Below are 23,265 nucleotides of genomic sequence, written 5' to 3'. Positions count from 1 at the left end.
AGGTTAATATCCTTGCCAGTGCTGCTGAACATTCATGTCCAAAACATTAATCTGTTTTTCTCTTTCAGATGCTGAGCAACCTGCTGTGTATTTCCTAAAATTCCCATAATGATCAGACATGCATTTTGACCTAGGCTTATAGCTGTTATATGTATAATAAGTATTAAAAGATTGGTTGCAGAAACAAAAGCAAACGTGTTCTTCTTCAGGATCAGAATATTTTATTGCATTTGCATGAACTATGGTGTAGTTGCTGCAGAACATTTTTTAAAATTAAAGTTACTAACAAGATATGATGCCAAATGACAAGCTTCTCTTTTTTGGTAAGGATTTATGTATTTTCAGTTCTGAATAGAAGTGAAATCCGTTGCCGTCTCCCCAGTACACAAGAGCATTTGGTGCAACATTGTCATTTTTAGTTTCACTTTCGAAGTGAATGAAAGACTGTTAATGCTTTTTGACATTTAGCACAAAAAGCTGTGGATTTGCTGGAGTGGGTTCGAAAGGGTTAATTCCCAATGTTGTTTTGGAGGTTCCGAAGACTTGGCTGCTTGGATGTGTCACGCAGTGATACTGGCTGTCAAGGTGCTGCTTCACCTTCTGCAGTGTCGCTTGATCTTTAGACTTCCTGTGAAGCACAATGAATCTTACATTAGCCTGATTGGAGTCAGGTGGCGTACCATCTGTCACCAGGCCTGAAAAAAAGTCCTGGAGATTACGAAAACGCAACAGCTCCAACAATTTTCCAATACATTCATATTCATATGCCTACTGTGCTTGATAATTTTTTGAGCACTTAAAACATTTTCACACTCAGCCATTAAACGTGACAAATTACATTTTTTAGTTTATTAAAAAAATACATTAATTATAGGCTGCTCTGATGTTTAACATTTCAACAAGTATGATCATTTTCTAATGTAAGACGCACTATTTGCATACCAATGTAAGTTAAGAACATATCCCATTGACTCATACTAATGTGGCCTCAAAGGTGATATGAATAGGTAATAACACTAAGCATTTTACTGTGGAAACACTGCAACAGTAACAGTAACAGTAATTACTGGAGGTAAAACAATTAATCAAGAACTGGACTGAAAATTGACAACATAAGTAGTTGTCCTTTTGCTCTTCTTTTATTTATTTTTTTCAATTTCCTGAAATTGTCACCATTTTCTCCTTGTTTTTGCTACCCTGACAAATACCAGCCACATGAACATCTGTTATGTTAGATGCACATCCACATTCTCTCATGCAATTATATTACTGAGGCTAATTTTATGACTGTCAGCTCTTTAAACTTAATATCTTAGAAATGCAACCTCATTGATTGACTATTTTTATCCTGGTATAATCATTTAGCAACTCCATTTTAAATCATTCTAAATCATTCCATTATCGATCCTTGCAGGGGTTATGAGTCAACTCTGGAGATGGTGGCGTCACTCTATGATTCCCCATCCATTGCATTTAAGGATATTGGTGTCTAATATAAAAGGGAACCCAAAAGACTTTTATAAACATATAAATAGTAAAAGGGTAGTCAAAAGAAGGGTGGGGCTGATTAGGGTCCAAAAAGGGGATCTTCTTGTGGAGGAAGAGGGCATGGCTGAGGTACTAAATGAGCACTTTGCATCTGTCTTCACTAGAGAAGAGGATGCTGCCAATGTAGCAGTAAAGGAGGAGGTAGTAGCAATATTGGATAGGATAAAAATAGATAAAGAGGAGGTATTTAAATGGTTGACAGTACTCAAAGTAGGAAGATCACCCGGTCCGGATGGGATGCATCCTAGGTTACTGAAGGAAGTAAGGGTTGAATTTGCAGAGGCTCTGGCCACAATCTTCCAATCCTCCTTGGATATGGGGGTAGTGCCAGAGGGCTAGAGGATTGCAAATGTTATACTCCTGTTTAAAGAAGGGGAGAGGGATAAACCCTACAATTACAGGCCAGTCAGCCTAATGTTGGTGGTGGGGAAACATTTAGAGACACTAATCCGGGACAAAATTAGTTGCCACTTGGAAAATTATGAGCGAATAAATGAAAGCCAGCACAGATTTTTAAAGGCAAATCATCTTTGACTAACTTGGTTGAGTTCTTAGATTAAATAATAGAGAGAGTTGATAAGGGTTGTATGGTTGATGTTGTGTATATGGACTTTCAAAAGGTGTTTGACAAAGTACCACATAATAGGCTTGTAAGCAAAATTAAAGCCCAAGGGATTAAAGGGACAATGGCATGTGGATACAAAATTGAATAAGGGACTGAATGCAGAGAGTAGTGGTGAATGGTTAGTTTTCAGACTGGTGTTTGCCACAGGGGTCGGTATTAGGACCACTGCTCTTTTTGATATATATTAATGACCTGGACTTGGGTATACGGTACACAATTTCAAAGTTTGCAGATGACACAAAACTTGGAAATATAGTAAACAATGAGGAGGATAGTAACAGACTTCAGGAGGACATAGACAGACTGGTGAAATGGGCAGACATATGGTAGATAAAATTTAACACAGAGAGGTGTGAAGTGATACATTTTAGTAGGAATAATATGGAGAGGCAAACTAAATTAAATGGTATAATTTTAAAGGGGGTGCAGGAACACAGAGACCTGAGGATGTATGTACACAAATCTTTGAAGGTGACAGGACAAGTTGAGAAGGCCGCTAAAAAGCCACATGGGATCCTACGCTTATTAATAGAGGCTTTGAGCACAAAAACAAGAAAGTTATGCCAAATCTTTATAAAATACTGGTTAGGTCTCAGCTGGAGAGTTTTGTTCAGTTCTAGGCACCACACTTTAGGAAGGTTGTCAAGGCCTTAGAGAAGGTGTAGAAGAGATTTACTAGAATGGTACCAGGGATGAGGGACTTCAGTTATGTGGAGGGACTGGAGAAGCTGGGGTTTTCTCCTTAGAGCAGAGAAAGTTAAGAGGAGATTTGATAGAGGTGTTCAAAATCATGAACGGTTTTGATAGAGTAAATAAGAATAAACTGTTTCCAATGGCAGAAGTGTTGGTAACCAGAGGACACAGATTTAAGGAGATTAGCAATAGAACCAGAGACAACATGAGGAACATTTTTTTAATGCAGCGAGTTGTGATCTGGAATGTGCTGCCTGAAACGGTTTTATAAGCAGATTTAATAGTAACTTTCAAATGGGAATTGGATAAATCTTTGAAAGAAAAAACATTGCAGAGCTATGGGGAAAGTGTAGGGGCGTGGGACTAATTGGATAGCTCTTTGATGATATGGTTTATTTTCTGTTTTTGGGACTTTGCTGTGTGCAAACAGTCTGCCATGCTTGCCTACACAACAGTGACTGCATTTCAAAAGTAATTAATTGGTTGTGAAGTCCTGAGGACATGATACGGTGCTATATAAATCCAAGATTGCTTGTTTGTTCTTTCTTTCAAGATATTTATTAAAACAAGACTCCATTTCATGAATATAAAAATTACTGGGGTAAATTTTCATCTTCACTGCCTGGGTAGCAGAGTGGACTGCCTGCCCATTGTATAGCCCATACCATTTTAATTCCATTGATTTGAACTGGAATGGATGAAGATTGTGCGGGCTGTTCAATTGGCGGGCGATCCACTCTGCCAGATTACCACCTAGGCGGTAACTTTGGATAGCTCACAACGTCACTGGGAGTTCACTTGGATGAGCTGCTCTGTAAGAGCTCTTGGATTGGGTGGTCGATGTTGCTCCTGCTCTTCCTCCTCTTACTTCTGATGCATCTTTTGCTGCCAAGGTGGTGGTAAGGGCTGGTTCCTCATTATCGTAAAGTTATGCAGTAGGTGACCACAAATCCGGATACACGGTCAGGGCTGTACTACAAGGCTCCTCCCAAATGGTCCAACCAGTGGAAGCATTGCTACAGCACTGTAGGGGGTGGTGTGTGGTTGGCGCGTTTGCCCAGTCAGTTATGCTCCTGACTGTTTGTGAGCGGTTCGAATCGCTCCTACGCCCCTGGGTTCTAGACACCGGACTTAGGTACAGGCGGCGATACAGAAAAGACTCGAGTAGACAGGTGGTTTGGATGTAAGAAAACCTAGATTTTATTGAAATAGAAATTAACACAATCTTATGAGAAGTTACTAGTATAAAATTACAGGGAAATACAAATAACTATATACTTATACAGGGAATGGGGAACACACGGCACATCGAGGGAAAACAACTATCTTAACAATCCCCTTATCCTTATCCCACCCCCTATACCTAACTAGATTAAGCTATGAGGGGCCAGAATTCATGCTCACCAATCCAAAATCTGCTGAATTCAAACAGCGGTGGGGCTTGGGGTTCGCTCTTTGTGCTCTCTGGGGCCTGCCGTCGTCATGTGGTCTCGGGCGCTGCAAGGGCGTCGCCCAGGTACAAGTACCCCAAGGTTAAAGTCTTTGCTTGGGTACTTTACCTCGCAGGGATGATGGTTCCTCTTCCTCGGACGGCAGTTAGAGTTTGCATGAAGATAGTTGAAGGTCGGCTGGATTGAAGGCCTGATTATTCGAAGTGTTCTTCAATCGTCTCGCAATTCGTCTCATCTCACCACCTCACCTCATCTCATCCTGGCCTGGTTTGTCCGTGTCCGACTGGTGCAATGCCGGGCGTTCCTGATGGGATGGGAAAGGCACGGGCAGTGGCCGGGCGGCAAGCGCGGGACAGGGAAAGAGCAGCAGCCACGAGGGCGGGAAGCATCAGCAGAGAGAGATTGCTACCCGGGGCCTTCAGTTATACTCCTTCAGATGGCCCTTATCTGTGCGCCAAATCAGGTTAGTTCATTGTCCCAATCTTGGCGGGCTAGTTTAAATAATTGTAGCAATCTAAACTAACTGTTTTTAGATGGCCGGTGATCACACCTAATGGCCTGATGCCTGAGCTGTATTGTTATTAATGCATCTTAATCGGCCTGTCCAGCCTCGATGGCTTCCTTAAGCTGTTTCCGATTATTTATGCAAACCGCTTGATGGCCTCAAGTATCGGCCTAACTGGTTTTGATCTGTCTCCTATCTGGCTTAATGCATATTCGAAGTCCTGCTGTCTGCTTTTCAAAATACAAAAGTCCTTCTTCACAGAAACTGCATTTTAGGTTTCAATTTCCCCAACAGCTGTTTGTGCCACAGAGTCCAAGCTTTTAAAATCTTGCAGGCTTTCGGTCACGAGGTGCGGATGCCATCTTTGGGTACCCTTTTTAAAATGTCCACGCAGGGTCCCTTTTATTAATAATAACCTTTGGGGAAATGTGGAAATTTTGCAAATCTTACACTCCCCCCTGTGATACTAAAACTTGCTTGAAGTATCATTCTTACAAGGTGAGCAAAATTTTTCTGTCCCTCCATAGTCAATCTTCCCCTGTAATTACCTACCTAATATACCCACGACACATGCACTTCCCATTCCACGAAAATGTAGTGTACATAAGCATACATAGGATAAATTACACACATCCAAGCATGGAGGGGTCCAACACCCCTGCACCACTTGGTACACACACATCTTTATAAAACGCGTCGCAAAAAAACCCAGAAAAACATTTATTAAAAACATCAAACACCAAAAAAACAACAATCTTTAATCAAAATACAAGGAAAAAGATTTAAAAAGGCGTATCTCCCTCCACCTTTACATAATGTTCCTTCCAGATCCTCTGGTTTAGGAATTCTGACAACTGACCTTTTCCCTTACATTGAATGCAAACTAGATATAACACTATCCCTAACTGACAAACCACGAGAATGTGGGAAGCCAGTCTGATCCACAAAGGGACCTCTATATTATTGAAAATGTCCCACCACGGTGGAATCACAATATCCAATATCTTAATCCCTATCTCTACTGTTTTCTGCTCTAGAGTGTAAAAATGTTTCTGCGAAACTATAACGGCTTTGAGTATTTTGGTAAGGTGTTCAGGGAGAGGGGGAATTTTGTAGCCAAAGTGCGCTACATATTGCAAATTCATAAAATTCTCCTTCACAGTGAGGTGAACAGTGGCGGGTTCAGGAATGGGGACAATTCATTCCTGGGCCACTTGAACTTCTGCCTCGGGTTTAAAACAGAAACTGCTGTCACTAACCGGATACCAGCTACGCTGCCAATGCTGGTAGTGGGACGCGCCGGTGGTGACACAATATGTCCCCCCACCTATATATGCTACCTGCGGGGGAACATGGCCTTGTGCCATTACCTCCATGGTACAATTCATAGGTTTCGCACCAGCAGCTCTGAACCCACACTGCAATTTTGAATAGGCATTCAAGTGCTAGGGATACAGGTGTAGGGGGGGCACCTATTAACTGGTTTAAGGTAATTTACCTGGTCTTGCAGCCTTTGCCTGCACTCTGACCAATTCCAATCTTTTACCTGGTTTACGGTAATTCACCTGGTCAGGCAGCGGTTTTGAATCGTTACCCCACCTTCCAGTTCTGACTGAAGGACTTATAATTAATGATATTAAAATGGACACGTGGTTTGGATGAGAGAAAAAATCAAGTTTTATTAACTAAATGAACTACAATCAAATTATAAACTATACCACACGAACACAGTAATTAGAGTAAAATTGCTTAAATGGGGGAATGCAGACGGTAAAAACAAGGGATTAAATGGCTACAATGTTAATTAAACAATCTTAGCAATATCCCCTTAATTCACCATCCCCTAACTCCTTACTAGGTTGCTTTGCTGAGGAGTCAGAAACTCTGCTCACCTGTGGTCCAGCGAAGTGAGAGCTAAGAGAGAGAGAGAGAGAAGCTGACCTGTGGTCCCAGGAAGTAAAAACAGGACGATAGCATCTCAGGAGCTATCTTATATACCTGGTGAGCCCCCTGCTGTTTGCCTGTCTGGAAAATTCACGCCCAAAAAGTTGCAATACACAAAAGAAACGCTGATGATTGGTTGATTCAAAGTGGTTGGAATGGGTTAATGTGTCTGCACTGTGGGGCCGAAATGTTCCCGCCCACATCCGGAGCTCACCTGGGCTAAAACAAAAGGGAATGCAACTGCCCTGTTGTCCAGAATGATGGGTGAATCAAAAACCCATTCATTGCTTAAACTGTTCCCTTACAAAATCCGTCCCATGGTTTCAGTATCTCATTGTCTGTGAGTGCTTTGAATGGCTGTGTAAACAGAAACAGTTTCAATCGATTGTCCTGCGGTTGGTCTCAAGTGGGCGAATCTCTTAAGTAAATAAGCAACTTCAAGTGCTTCTGAAGGGAACCTCCCTTTGATTGGCAGGTCTTTGACTGCCACTGCATCCTCCCATTTTTTCGCAGACAACTCGAGCTGCCTTTTTCAAACCCTATTCTTCTTGGCCAATGCTTTCTGTGGCCATTTTAAAATCTTTTGTGATTGCCCAAACTCCAGGGAACAATCTTATTAATAAATGTACTGTCTACTGTCTTAAGGTGTGTGAATATTTTCCACAGAGCTCTTCGACTCCGGTGTTGTCCACGTTCTGTCCATCTCAGAGCAGTCTTTTGCGGTTCTAGGCACATTTTAAAACATTGTAGACAAGTCACATCACCCAATTCTTCGTCCACGATGTGGACCAATATTTTCAATCTACAGGGAAAAACGTGAATTTTGCGAAACCCTACATTCCCCCCTTTTGATACTCCCAACTTGCTTGTAGTATCAACTTGAAGGAGCAACATTTTCAGACCCCCTCACAAACAACCATCCCCTGTATTTACCTAATAGCTATCTGCCACTGATCCCCCGAACCGTCTATTTCCCCAAAATTCGAGAAAAAACCGTGGTACGGTAGGCATCTTGCAGATACATCAGTTTACAATAAGGGGTCTCATACCCCTACACGCTTGTAAAATTACAATGCAATCAAAATTTACAATCACTTTTTACATTATAACTTATTACAAAATGTTGCAATCTTAGTTACACAATGTAATCAAAATGACCCCAAGCACGGAGAGGGTCCTACGCCTCTGCTCAATTTGGGGCTGTAAAACAAAATACAAAAAAAATCTTCATTAAACATTTAAAACAACATGCTTAAATAAAACCCCGACCATCACGTGCCGATGATGGGTCGCGAAAATTCGAGTGGGTATTGCTCCTCCCACCCAGGTAGTAAATGTACCTTCCACCCCCCTTTGTTTGTCTTAAACTTTGAAACAGACAGAATGGATTTACAGACCAGCCTGCTCCGCCAGCCTCGAACCGTTCCCTTGTTCCTTTGTGGAGGCGGGGTACCCCTCATGTTCAAGATTACCTTGGGCACAGACCGAGACCGGGGAGTATGGGACCATGACTCTCAGTCCCTCCCCCTCCCATCTTCCCTCGACTGGCTGCAGAAAATGATGGGTGCCTGTGTGGCAGCTCTCCCTGGCCCCACACTGAAACTTGAATCCCAGATCCGGCCACCCACTCATCCTTCCCAGCCACACTTACCCTCACCTTGCCCGTGGGCCCTGGGTGAGTTCCTCCCTCCCCCGACTGCACCCACGCGACTCTTGGGTCTCCCCCTCTCCTATACAATCTTTCCTGGGCCATCACCACCCACCCCCGGCGAACACGTCCCTTCTAACAAGGCACCCGCGCTTCCCCACCATTACTCCTCAACAGCGAGGTCTCCCGCAAGTGAACTTTGGTCAGGATAGTTCTGGGTTGGGGGCCGTGCCCCACCCAGCTGGGGCCATCTCTTCCACGTAGGAGGAGTAGGCAAGTTCCTCTGGACCCTGTCCGGTTTCTCCCGAAGGTCGCTGCAGGGTTTCCCTCTGGATTTGTCCAGTGGCGAGGTGATCCCCAACATTCTGTATCCATATCTTCATTCGATGCCCAGCTCGGGCTGGGCGAACAGGGCTGCTTCATGGTCCAATCTCCTGCAAAACTTAAAAGGACATGCAGCCAGGTCTCACTGACCTGCTGCCTTAGGTGGAGACATGGTCGGGTCCCTCAACCTCGGACCAAAATACAATCATTTGGCACACTTATAAACTTAAACTTTACACTAACTCAACATTACCAGTTAATTCTAAACTTACAATTTACACCTTCAAGCAAGCTATATACACACATAGCTATAATACAAGTGCCGCCCGTCTCTGGACGGCCAGGCTAATCTCTGGCACTGTCGCAGATTACTGCTGGCTGCAGCGAAGCTGGACTGCCTCCTGTCTCTGGTCCCTCACAGCTTATGGCTGCTGGTATGCAACCTCTCTTCTTTGGCTTCTCCCTGGTTCGGGAGCCTGCCTTACTCCACTGTAAAGTGGGAAACCTGGTCTTGGGAAACTTCTCCCCTGAGTCGCGCGACTGCGCCTGCGCGAACCTGCTGTTCAGAAGACTGGGGGATTCCTGTCTCCAGACCAGCGACTGCGCATGCGCGGGCAGTCTCCAAGCGATCTTTTGTGAATGGATGGGCAGCAGCCTGCTGATTTCTGATCCCAGGCTGCTGTTTCTCCATTTCTGAGCCACATAGCTTACTCAAATTTGAACTTTGGTTCGAATTTACACTTTGGCCAACATTTAGGTCCCACTGGGGTAGGGAAGTGTCCCAATTTGTGGGCTGGACAACTTTTCCCTGGGAACAAGCCACAGTGCCTCTCTTTACAGGCTGTGAACTTGAACTTGTCTGGTGGGCAAACTCATGTCCTCTTACCTGGGTGGCTTTAAATGGGGAATTTTGGACTTGGACCTGCCTTTGGTCTGAGGCCAAAACATATCCCCTTTGTGCCTCCCTTGTCCCGGATTTCTGCTACTGGACCTGCTCCACAGAGGTCCCAGAACTCTCCTTCCCTGTTCCCTGGCTTAAACAGCTTACTCTGCCCAGGAATGGCTCCTCCCCCCACACTAGCCACAGCACTTGCCTGTGAACTTGAACCTACTGTGTACTGAGGATTCCTATTCTCAGGCTCACTCCCAGCTGCCTGGTTGGGGTTGACTTTAAACCCCTTTCTTTCCAGTGATTGTGGGGAGGCAGTGGTGGGTGAGGGGGCTGCAGCACCACTGATGGCTGCCCCCTTTCCCTGATTGGCCCTCATGAGAGATTTTAATGTCTCCAGGACAGACTCGATTGTGTCTGTCTCTGCCTTCTGAGTTGGGGCTGCGGGGTTCCTGGCTGTATCATCTCTCCCAGGCCTTTTACAATCCTTGCACCAGTGGCCCTCCTCACCGCACTTGTAACAAATGACCTTGTTCTGGGAGGGATGGATCCCCTCCTGGCACCACTCTTTCTGATATGGAGCCCCAGGTTTATTGAATTCCCTATCCAGCACCGTTCTGGGTGCTGCCTGTGGGTTGGTTTTACTTGGGCTGCCAGTAAAATCCGTCTGACCTGCCTTCGGGCTGATCAGGCAAATCATTCCCCTTGCTACCTTTAAAGCCACGTTAAGGCTTTCTATCTCTGCCCTACAGGGGCCATGAACTGCTTCACTAAACCTTTGGGCGCAGGCCAGCTTATAGGCTGCCTTTACTTCCCTGAACCTTTCCTCCTGCTCTTTTACTTCTGAGATGAGGCGGGCATTCTCTTCCCGCAGTCTCATCTCGCTATACCTGGCCTCAGTGATTCCCTGCACAAGGCGCTCTACAAATGCCTGGCATTTCGTGACCTCTAGTGTGAGGCGTGCATTCTCTTCCTGCACCCTCATCCCACTAGCTCTGGCCTCATTCACCTCTCTCATGAGGCGTTCTACCCCTGCCTGGCATTTCTCAAACTGGGACTCCTGATTCTTGGCCTCTTTAACCTGGCCACCTATACTATAATAGGTCAGCTTACACACTGCCACTACCTTCCGCAGGACTGCCCACAGGCTAAAAACAAGAAAAGCAATAACTGATGCTTTCTCCAGATCCAGACTGTTGTGTATGTAACCGTTTACCTTTAAGGGAACTATAGAATGTAACCGTTCGCCTTTAAGAGCACTACTTTAGGGTGGCACTATCTATTGGCTCATGTATACTGTAATACCGATAGTGACCACACCAGTATATAAGGGTTGTGATACGTTAACTAGGGCAGAATCGCCCGAGCCGCTGAATAGTAAAGACGTGTTTTATTCTGTTAACAGTGGAGTCTGTGATTATTTATAATACAAACCACAGACTTAACATTGGCGACGAGTCAGGATTCGAACCCTGCGGCAGTTGTTCCACGGCGGCTTCGTCCGAAGACAGGACGTTGAAGAGAGGTTTCAATCCTCACCAGTCTGGAACCGACAGGCTGGAAGCGACAGGCATTAGGACCCTGAAGCCTCCATAACCTCGTGGGTAAGCCGCAGCGTTGGCTGCAAAGACAGTGCCACCGATCGGGAGATAAGGGCGATCGCAATCCCTGATAAGAGCCGCGGTGAAACGCGCGAGCGGGTAAGCCAGAGCCCGGGAGGGAGCGAGCAAGATCCGTGCGAGCGGGTGAGCCAGAGGCCGGGGCCCGCTTTCAAGTGCGAGGCGCAGCCGGGCCATCGATCGCATCCGCTGATAAGAGCCGCACTCGGGCTGAAAGTCAGCGTCGGGGAACGGGTGATAACCGCCATTGAAGTGGGCGGAGAGCGCCGAGAAGCGCGGGAAAACCGCCATCGAAGTGGGCGGGGAGAGCGAGAAGCGCGGGAAAGCCGCCATTTTTCGCGGGGAAACCGCTGAAGAAGAAGGAAGAAGTGGGAAACCGCCATCTTGGAAATTATTAAGAATTTCAGGGAAGTAATAAGATTTTTCAGAAAGGCTGGTGTGTTCTCAAGAAGAGAGGGAAAATAAGTATAAGTACAGCAATACTTGTGGTGTTCTCAAGAAGAGAGAAGAAAATTAATTAGAATTTTCAGAAACAAGAAATAAGTAAAGCAATACTTGTGGTGTTCTCAAGAAGAGAGAAGAAAATTAATTAGAATTTTCAGAAACAAGAAATAAGTAAAGCAATACTTGTGGTGTTCTCAAGAAGAGAAGAAAATTAATAATAAGTAAAGAAATACTTGTGCTGTTCTCGGAAAGAGAAGAAGATGCCTAAGCGAGGAAATATTAATGATTTTAATGCTGAAATAAAAGACAGGGCCACGTATGGGGAACGCATAGGAATATATTGCGTAGCCATATACGCCAAGGCAATAACTTTGTTAAATTCGATGGGAGCAAAAACATACGGGCTCTTGAAACATCTAATAGCACCAGTTAAACCAGTGGACCAGACCTTCGAAGAGAGCGTAGCAGTGCTGAAGGATCACTTGAACCCCACACCGTTGATACTGGCTGAACGATTTAAATTTTACGCCAGAACCCAGAGGCAAGATGAAAGCAATGCGGAATACTTAGTCGAACTGCGTAAGCTAGCGAAATACTGCCAGTTTGGAGGGAATTTGACAGAGGCGCTGCGGGACAAGTTCGTATGCGGCTTGGCCAGAGAAGGAACGCAGAAGCGACTTCTGGAAGAAAACGACCTCACACTGGACAGGGCTGTCCTCATAGCTTCATCGCACGAAGCCGCAGCGAAAGGGACGGCGGAAATGCAGCTAAAGGCGGCGGCACTCGGGGTGGACCAAATGACTGCAAGCATTTCCAAATGCTACCGTTGTGGAAAGACAACGCACGACCAGAATCAGTGCTGGTTTAAGAATCAAGAGTGCAGGAAATGTGGCAAACTGGGTCACATCGCGAAGGTATGCAGGTCCAGAAAGAAGACCAACAAACAAAGGAAGCCACCACCACAAGAAAAGTACAACAAGGTGCATCAGGTGGCTGAAAAGAGTTCAGACGAACAAAATTCAGGCTCAGACCCAAACAGCCAGGAGTTGGATAGTCTGAGAATCCACAATGTGGGTAAAGTAACTGATCTACAGACGATCTGGGTCACACTAAAAATAGCTGGAGTCCAAGTACGAATGGAGCTGGACACGGGATCAGCTGTATCAGTCATCAACCAAAAGGACTACCACCGACTATTCTCTCACATACCCTTAGGAAATACCAAGTTCGTATTACAGACATACACGGGGCATCGCGTATACCCCATGGGGAAAATAAGAGTCAAGGTGAGAGATAGGGGTAAAGTACACCCAAGAATGAATTTGTACGTACTACCTGAGGGAGGACCACCACTTCTAGGACGGGAGTGGATCAAGAAAATAGACATGGAATGGCACTACCGACAAGCAATGACGAGTGAGGACTCGGTGCAGACAAGCAGCTCAGACTCTGAGCCGGAAGATGATAAGTCCAGCTTATGTATGAAAAACAAGGTTAACATTAACTCACAGACTAAGGTTGGAAAATCGATGGCGTGCATAAAGACAGAGAATTCTGAGTCTGTTCAAGCTACAGACATATGCATTACGGAGGAACACCGGGCTCGAACTCAACGCTATTTCAAAGTACAACAACAATTAGAACAATTAAGTTACCGCCTCGTACAAGAGATGAAAACAATGAAAAAGTTCTATGACACCGAATGGGAGAGTCTGGAAAGACAACAGAACCTACTGGCTCAAGCAGAGAGCGACCATAGAGCCATCGTGACCAATTACCGATCACATCTCCCTGATGATGTTCAGGGGTTAGAATATTTGCATGATCTAGAGATACAGCAGAAGGGCAAATCACGCTGCACTGAGGATTTTGTTCTGCAATTAGAGACGGAGCTAGTGCAGGCAAAGTTAAGAGAAGTTGAATCACAGGGTGCTCTTAAGGAGATGCTGAAACAAATCTTGGACATGGAAAAGAGAAACGCTTCTTTACCTGATGAGAATAATGTGGCCATGTTGCAAGAGGAGCTTATAGGGGCGAAACTGAAAGAAGCTAAGCAAAGGATGTTGGAACTTGAAACGCAGAACCAAATCAGCGGTAATCAGCTATGTCAAGCAGAGAAGGAGTGCAAGGGTCTACATGAGAAGGTGCAATATCTCTCAGCCCAAAATAAGGGACTACTCACTCAGTTAAATGAAAGTAAACGGGAAATGGCTGAGATGGACTGCAAGAATAAAGAAGAGTTGATGGCAGTGAGACTTCGAGAGGCAGATAGCATAGCAGCCTTGGCTGAACTCCAACAGGAAATTGCAAAAGAAACAAATGAAGAGGAATCTTCAGGAAGCCAGGATTTTATTCCAGTTCTTCTCTACGACTCCTTACAAGCAGAGTGCGAGAAGTTGAAAAAACAGTATGAACAGGCCCAGACTACAATTCTGGAGGGGGTTAACTCAGCAACCTCCGAAAAGCTAGTTTCGTTGGAAGTATATGAGCAACTAAAGGTTGAACATGAGCAAGAAGTCCAAAGGCTGCAGGAAATTCTTGAGGAGCTCAGGGCCAAGACAGACTCATCGGTAAAAGTTCCATACATAGATGAGGATGTAGAGGTGAAAGACATGGCAGAACTCATAAAAATATGAAATAGCCTGATAACGAAATCCCTGAAGGAAGGGAAAGGATTGAACGCACAAATGAGGCCAGGAGGGAAGGAAGGGCAGACATCCGAGGAAGAGCAGGATGAATATGATTGCTTGAAGAAGGGTTTTGACCTGTTGAGTGACACCGAATGTTATGAGGATGTGGTCTGCCCAAATTGTGATGGGAACTCCCAAAGTGCTGAAATCCTGAGGAAGCACTTAAGGTCTAAGGAACATAGAGAGTTGGTGGCGCTACAGATGGCAGCCGGGAAAAGAGCTCGGAGAGTTTCAAAAAGAAGCAGAAAATAATAACTGTTTAAAATATTATTACTTCTACTACCTCAGTCCGAACACTACGAAAGGTGCTAAATTTGTAAAAAAAAAAAAAAAAAAGGCTATGGAGGATGCTGTCTGGAACGAATTAATACCAGAGACTGAATTTATGAACTGTTCCCACAGAGACTGAACCTGTAAACTGATTCCACTGAGAGTATGTTTGTAAACTGTTATATGACGTTGACTCCATTGAGAGTATATCTGTAAATTGTTATATGACGTTGACTCCATCGAGAGTATATCTGCAAACTGTTTATATAAAGTTGAAGATTGTATGTTTAACGGGATTCTGTAAGTAATAAGCTAGGAAGGGAGGAGTGTTGTGTATGTAACCGTTTACCTTTAAGGGAACTATAGAATGTAACCGTTCGCCTTTAAGAGCACTACTTTAGGGTGGCACTATCTATTGGCTCATGTATACTGTAATACCGATAGTGACCACACCAGTATATAAGGGTTGTGATACGTTAACTAGGGCAGAATCGCCCGAGCCGCTGAATAGTAAAGACGTGTTTTATTCTGTTAACAGTGGAGTCTGTGATTATTTATAATACAAACCACAGACTTAACACAGACCACTTATCAAATCATAAACGGCCTGCAGTTCTGCCGCAGTCGCCATTTTGTAGGGGGGGCACCTATTAACTGGTTTAAGGTAATTTACCTGGTCTTGCAGCCTTTGCCTGCATTCTGACCAATTCCAATCTTTTACCTGGTTTACGGCAATTCACCTGGTCAGGCAGCCTGCTGCTACACTGTAAACCAATTTCCAATAAACCAATTTGCAAACAGCTGTTTTGAATCGCTACCCCACCTTCCAGTTCTGACTGAAGGACTTATAATTAATGATATTAAAATGGACACGTGGTTTGGATGAGAGAAAAAATCAAGTTTTATTAACTAAATGAACTACAATCAAATTATAAACTATACCACTCGAACAAAGTAATTAGAGTAAAATTGCTTAAATGGGGGAATGCAGACGGTAAAAACAAGGGATTAAATGGCTACAATGTTAATTAAACAATCTTAGCAATATCCCCTTAATTCACCATCCCCTAACTCCTTACTAGGTTGCTTTGCTGAGGAGTCAGAAACTCTGCTCACCTGTGGTCCAGCGAAGTGAGAGCTAAGAGAGAGAGAGAGAGAAGCTCACCTGTGGCCCCAGGAAGTAAAGAGCACGGTAGCTTCTCAGGAGCTATCTTATATACCTGGTGAGCCCCCTGCTGTTTGCCTTTCTGGAAAATTCACGCCCAAAAAGTTCCAATGCACAAAATAAACGCTGATGATTGGTTGATTCAAAGTGGTTGGAATGGGTTAATGTGTCTGCACTGTGGGGCCAAAATGTTCCCGCCCACATCTGGAGCTCACCTGGGCTAAAACAAAAGGGAATGCAACTGCCCTGTTGTCCAGAATGATGGGTGATTCAAAAACCCATTCATTGCTTAAACTGTTCCCTTACAAAATCCGTCCCATGGTTTCAGTATCTCATTGTCTGTGAGTGCTTTGAATGGCTGTGTAAACAGAAGCAGTTTCAATCAATTGTCCTGCGGTTGGTCTCAAGTGGCTAATCGCTTAAGTAAATAAGCAACTTCAAGTGCTTCTGAAGGGAACCTCCCTTTGATTGGCAGGTGTTTGACTGCCACTGTATCCTCCCACTTTTTCGCAGCCAACTCGAGCTGCCTTTTTCAAGCCCCATTCTTCTTGGCCAATGCTTTCTGTGGCCATTTTAAAACCTTTTGTGATTGCCTAAACTCCAGGGAACAATCTTATTATTAAAAGTACTGTCTTAAGGTGTGTGAATATTTTCCACAGAGCTCTTCGACTCCGGTGTTGTCCATGTTCTGTCCATCTCAGAGCAGTCTTTTGTGGTTCTAGGCACATTTTAAAACATTGTAGACAAGTCACATTGCCCAATTCTTCGTCCACGATGTGGACCAATATTTTCAATCTTCAGGGAAAAACAGGAGAATTTTGCGAAACCCCTACACAGGATTATGTGTGCTCCCCGGCTCCGGCACCCTGAGAGGTCAGTACCTGCCATAGCGTGCTCCCACTTTATGACATAAGGCGGGACCACTGTGAAACAAATGTGTGTACCCCCTTGAATGGCTCCAATGTTCTCCACCCTGTACACCGGTGCGGGTCGGGCTGTCCTATCCATGACCAGCATCCTAACTACTACTCCCATGATTGCGTGGTTGGACCGCCCACAATCCACTGGGACTGGGTAGGCTTCGGAGGTTAGCCGGAGTTGGCACGGGCTTAATGCATCCTCAAATGGGTGGAGGGCTGCGAGGTGCTTGTTGCTAATCCAGGAGGGGACTAAACCCTGTTTTAAATCCTCCAGATTACTGCGGCCTTCGCCCAGTAACCACGCCCCATATAGCACGCACACCTCATTCTGCGCAGCCTGGTCAGAAGCATTTCTGTCCTCCCTTATGAGGGCATTTACCGTCTTTGCGTGCTTTTCCAACTCCGTTATGATCTCTTTTAAATGGACCATCATGGCCTGGTCCTCATGCAACTCCGAGACCACTACCTTGTTCTCATCCAGTAATATTTTCTTTAACTGTGTTTTTAAACCGTTTATCTGGGTCTGCAGCTCTATGTCATCCAAACTGTTGATGACAGAGGACCCAGTATTAAACGCAGTAAAAACATTATTCCATACTCCCCTTCTTTGTCTCCCTGCATTACCAAAAAACTCTCGGTTTGTGGTGTACAGTTCGGTTTTGTCGACATGGGCGGAATTGAACTCGTAAAACTTCTTGAACATGTCCTTTAATAGGGCCGGGTATAGCTGCTCTGTTTCTTTGGGGCACCACTCCGGTAAATGTACCTCGGTGAGTTTTAAAATCACGGAGGCTACCACGTAGTGTACCCCCTGGTACAGCATCTGATCGGTAGGCACTAGTACCAACCCATTCCCTGGTCCCTTGGTAGTGGTGGGGCACCCTTCCCTGGATAACCTCGACGCCTGCGCCATGGGCGGGGCACAAGCTCAGTGGCATTGACTGGGATCAGGGTGTATGGGACCGCACACACCTTCAGGCTGGTATCCCACTTCATCCCCTCCCCGTCTTGCCACTGCCGGTGGAAATTGATGGATATACCTGCGGGGCAGGCCTCCTCTGACCCCCACATACAGATGTAAATCCCTTGGTCCGGTTCCCACCACTTGTCCCAACACACACTTAATCCTCCATGAGTTCCTTTAATCGTCCAGTGGGTATTGTTCCCCAACCATTCCCATTCGACTTCGGGGTTCCTCACATCTTTGCTCAGCTTTCTGAGCCACCACCACCTATCCAGAGGGATGTGTCCTTTACACGTTAAACATATTTGCTTTCCAACGGTGACGCTGACCCTCGTGGTAACGACCCGTACCCTGGGGCACAGGAGGGAGGCCTCCCCGTACGTGAATCCGGTTTGGCTGGAGTACTGAGACGAATTGGACCCCAGCCATCCTGGCCACCTTCCCTCGTGGACATAGACGGCAGTCTCCTCCGCATCCCACTCACCGCTCCCGTCGGTCGCTATAGGCACCCTGTCTCCCGAGCACCCGTAGATGTGGGAATCCTGTACATCGCCCCGCCTTCCCAGGCTCAGTCCCATCAGGGCGAGAAGGATCACGATCCCCTACATCCTGAAAGTCTTTCTGCAAAAAGATACAAAAACATGCAGCCAGGTCCCCAAGAGATTCTCTGGCTTGGTGAAGCATGGTCGGGTCCCGCGACCTCGACCCAAATATACACACTCTTAGCAGATTACTTATCTAAAATTACCCATCACCTTATTTAACTTAAACTAAAACACCCAAACTTAAGCTAAATACCTAAACTTAACAATAACCAAAACTTAAACTAAAACTATATACATCTGCCGCCCGTCTCCAGGCGGCCAGGCTAATTCCTGGTTGGACTGCGGCTCGCAGCTACCCCCGGCATGACCGCACCATCCTGCACTGTTGGTTCCTCGCAGCCCGTGGCTGCTGGCTGAGGGCCTCTGTCCTTGGACCTCTTCCTGACTCGAGGGGCGGCCCTTGTTAACTGGAGGGCTGGTGACCATGGCTTTCTCGGCTGGGGCGTCCTTGGGGACCTTCTAGGGACTTTGGCGGGTGGGGCTTTCTTGGCCGATGGCCTTTAACCCAAACCGTTGCTCCCTCAGGCTTGACCTCTCCCGAACCTGGGCTAGGGGCAGGTGATTCTTCGCAGCCTGCTGCTGCGAGCTGAGAGTCTCCGCCTCCAGGTCCCCTGGCTGGGTCTAGGGCGGGGTTTTCGACCTCAGGTCCCTCCCTCTCTACACCTGGGTTAGGGGCGGGGTTTTCGCCCTCAGGTCCCTCTCCCTCGTCTGGATCCCAGAAGAGTGGGGGAGTGTCCCAATCGATGGGCGGGGTGGCCCCTCCCTTCAAGCAAGCCACAGCGCCTGCCTGCGCAGTCTGTGAACTCGCTCCTGCTGCAGGCTGAGGATCTTTATCCTCAGACCTTACCCCAACTGGCTGCTTTCCCCTTTCAGGTGTAAACAGCTTACACTGGTTGATATGGAACCATTTTGTATGCCAGGGCATCTTCACGGCATATACCATGGGGCTGGCTTTATCTACAATGCTGTAGGGCCCCATGTACAATGGCTCCAAACTTCCTACTCGGGCATAGTTTCTCACCATGACCTGATCTCCTACCTCCCGCTCGTGGTGCTTTCTCGGTTCGAGCAGCAATCGGTTACTCCAATGTTGCCTTCCCATGTTCCCAGCCGCCTGCTCGTGGACCTGCTTCAGGTGCTCAAAAAGGTTTTGGGTGAACCTGTCCCGGTTTACCTCCCTGAGCTGACCCTCCATGAGCACCGGGGCTAGTACATGGGTGGGGGTCCGCATAACCCTGCCAGTCATTAGCTCGTACGGGGAATACCACGTGCTTTTAGACTGGCTGGCCCGGATCCCCATCAAAACCAATGGTAGGACTTTGGCCCATTTACGGGGCGAGTCCGCCATCTCCTTCCTTAACCTTTCTTTCAGGGTCCGATTCATACGTTCTACAATCCCCGATGACTGGGGGTTGTGTGCCACGTGCCATTTCCCTTCAATGTCTAAAAGCATGAGGGTGTTCTGCATCATCTGTCCGGTGAAGTGACTCCCTTGGTCGGACTCCACATACTGTGGTAGTCCCCACCTCGAGAACACTTCCCGGACCAGGATCCTGGCAGTACCCAGAGCTGTGGCTGTTCTGCAGGGAAAGGCCTCTACCCATTTGGTGAACACGTCCACCAGGACTAGGCAGTACTTATAGCCTCCCTGGGCGGTGGGCAGGGGCCCGATGTAGTCAACTTGTATCAACTGCCATGGTCCCTCTACCCTCCTGACATGTCCCATAGGTACCTTCCTTTTGTGGGGGTTGGGGTTATTCGCAGCGCACACAAGACAGCCTGCACAAAACTCGCGGACATCGTCCCTGAGTCCCGGCCACCATCCCGCCTGTTCCACCCATTGCCAGGTGGTCTCAGGCCCGGGGTGCGCCCCACCTGGACCCTTGTGGGCCAGTTGAAGGAATCCCTCTGGTGCTGCTGTGGCACAACCCACTGTTCCCCCTGGAACAGCATACCCTCTTTAACGGAGAGGGTCGCTGTGCCGTACCGACCCTCTACTCCCTTTCCCTCAGCTACAGCGCTGAGGACGGCTTTGAGGATGGGGTCTTGGGCTTGGAGCGTGTTAAGGTCCGGGGCTAACGCTACCCCTACACTCCCTTGGGTCCCGTCCCTACCTCTGACCGCCACCATGGGTCTGGACCCAAATGGGTCCCAGAAAGTGCCTGTGCGGGCACCCTCCTTGGTGAGCAAGTCAGCCTGCTGGTTGCCTTGGCCACGGGGTTCTGTGGAGGAATGGGCTTTCACCTTGTGGATGAAAACCTCCCCTTCCTCCCCCACTGCTGGCAGGATTTTTTCCAGCAGGGGTTTTACTGTGAGGGGTCTCCCATCAGCGGAGGTGTATCCGTGGCGGGACCAGATGGCAGGTACTTTGTACACGAATTGCACGTGAACATGCTGTCCGAGCAAATCGTGTAGGGGGTGGGCAAGATTTCATGGTGCTGGGGAGCTTAATCGCCAGGGCATTGTTTGCCGCTGGGTCATAAACTCCACACCCCATGAGACGCTCGCCAGCAGATACTGTGCTGGAACCGTCTACATAGATCTCTTGGCCTGTGGGATGTATCCCGGCCCGTAAACCTATGTTTACTTCCCAAACCCCTTCGATGGAACATTGGAGGGCTGTTCCAGGATATACCAGGTTGGCTGCGAGCTTTGGCTCACAGAGACCCTTCACCTTCAAATCCATCTGTGAGAGGAGCAAGGTCCAGCGGGCAATGCTCACTGTCCCATCCTTGATTCTAACGTCCAGAAGCATCTGGGTGGGCGTGTGATGGGTGAGGAGGGTGATGGGAGAGGTGCCTGTGAAGATCAGTGATCTTTTCACAGCCCAATGTGTGGCCAAAAGGTGCCGCTCACAGTTGGAATAACTCCTTTCCACATCTGTGAGTATCCTGGAGGAGTAGACCACCGGCCGCAGCCGGCCGTGCCGCTCTTGGAGCAGCACAGCACTCAGGCTGTCCCCGCTGGCTGCTACCTCCAGGAAAAACTCTTTCCCCCCATCTATAGCCCCTAGAGCTGGTGCAGTCTGCAAGTCTTTCTTGAGCCTGATGAATGCTGCCTGGCAACCCTCATCCCAAAGCCACTCCACTCCCTCGTGTAGGAGTCGGAGCAGAGGGGCTGCGGTGGCTGCATAGCCCTCAATAAAGTCTCTACAGTACCCGGTTAGCCCTAGAAATGACCTCACACCTGCTACTGTGTTAGGGACCGGTAGTTCTTGTACCACCTCCCTCCTAGCCTTATCTATGGCCCTTTCTCCTGCGTGCACGGTCAGGCCGAGGAATTTCACCTCCTGCTGGCCGATCTGCGCCTTCTTGGGGTTTACCTTGAAACCGTTCTGCCCTAGCAGCTCCAGCAGTTTGGCCAATAGTGGGCCATGCTCCTCTTTCGAATCAGTGAACAGGAGCAGGTCATATTGGACCAACTGTCTGGGCTGGCTAAAATCCCTTAAACTGTTGGCCATGCACTGATAGAAAATGCTGGGGCTGTTGTGGAAGCCCTGCGGCAAGCAGTTCCACGTGGACTGTTGCCCTTTAAACGCAAAGGCAACTTGTACTGATCCTCCCTCCTTACAGGGATGGACCAAAACCCATTGGAAATATCCAGCACTGTGAAAGTGGTCGCGGATGCTGGAATACTCCCGATGAGGTCGGCAACTGCTGCTACTGTGGGTGCACAGGCTGGGATGTTACTATTGAGAACCCGGTAGTCCACCGTAGCCCTCCAGGAATTGTCTGGCTTTCTGACCGGCCATAATGGAGAATTCACGTGGGTAGCTATCGGTCTCAGCACTCCCTGCTGCAATAACGAGGACATGGCTGCTTCCATGTCTGGCTCTGCTTCCCTGGGGAAGTTATACTGTTTCTGTGGTCGGGCAATGGGGTCCCCGTCTACGCTGACCTCAAACCCTGTGACCCTCCCGCAGTCATGTCTGTGAGTGGCAAATGTGGCCAGGTTGGCCTGCACAAATGCCTGGAACTCTGGTGGGGTGTTGCTGACCATAAGCCCGAGGTTATAATCCTCTTTGGGCTTCATGGTGCAGAGGGTCCCCTTCCCTTCCTTTCCTGGGATTACTACTACCTCTCCGTTCTTTACTTTACCTGCCCCCCAAAGGCAATGATTCCTCAAATCCACTAGGATCCCATGGCCTACAATAAAGTCAGCCCCCAGAACCCCTCTTCCACCCTCCACTTCCCATTTCATCAGGACACAGGTCCACTTGGAGCGGAGCGGTCCTAACCGAATGGCGAGCGGGATGGAAAACGAGCCAGCCTGTTCTTTACCTGTGAACCCCGACAGACTGTATGGGACCCCGTTAGAGAGAGGCAAGGTGGTGGGGTTAGCTGCGTAGACCACGGTGTCCAACAGATAGGTCCCTGTCACCTTTTCTACCTCCATCTCCAAAAGGGGTCTTTTCCACTCATCATACCGGAGAGAACACAGGTAAACAGGTTACGCTGGCTCTAGTCATGGTTGTGGGTTAAATGGGGCGGATGGGGTGAGAGCACCGGTGGCGGCTGCTACTCTCCCCTGGCCAGTCAATAAGGACCTCATGGTGTCCAAAAGTGACTCGACCTCTCCGGAAGGGATCCCTGCCCCCGCCTTTTGGGCTGGGGCTATGGAATGCTTTCCCTTGTTATCTTTCCAAGGGTTTTTGCACTCCTTCCGCCAGTGACCATCCTTCCCACACCCGTAACAATTTTTCTTTGTGTTGGAGGTGTTACTCCCTTCCTGGTGCCACTCTTTCCTACCCAGTCCAGGTTTTACCTCATGCACCTTTCCCTTGGGTGGGTGTGCATCGGCTCTCCTACCATTTTTTTAGGCCAGAGTGAGCTGCCTAATCACCGTAAGTTCGGTGGTCTGGGGAATTTTGTGGTCGAACCAGTCTTCTGCCTTGGCCCGGACCTGTGGCAAGCTTTTCGCCACCAGGCACGGGAGCCAATGGTCCAGGAGATCCCCGTTCA

The sequence above is a fragment of the Somniosus microcephalus genome, chromosome 5 (assembly GCF_052327205.1).
Source record: "Somniosus microcephalus isolate GS21.2 chromosome 5, FLI_Smic_1.0, whole genome shotgun sequence".
Classification (NCBI taxonomy): Eukaryota; Metazoa; Chordata; class Chondrichthyes; order Squaliformes; family Somniosidae; genus Somniosus; species Somniosus microcephalus.
This window is presented reverse-complemented; position numbering follows the sequence as displayed.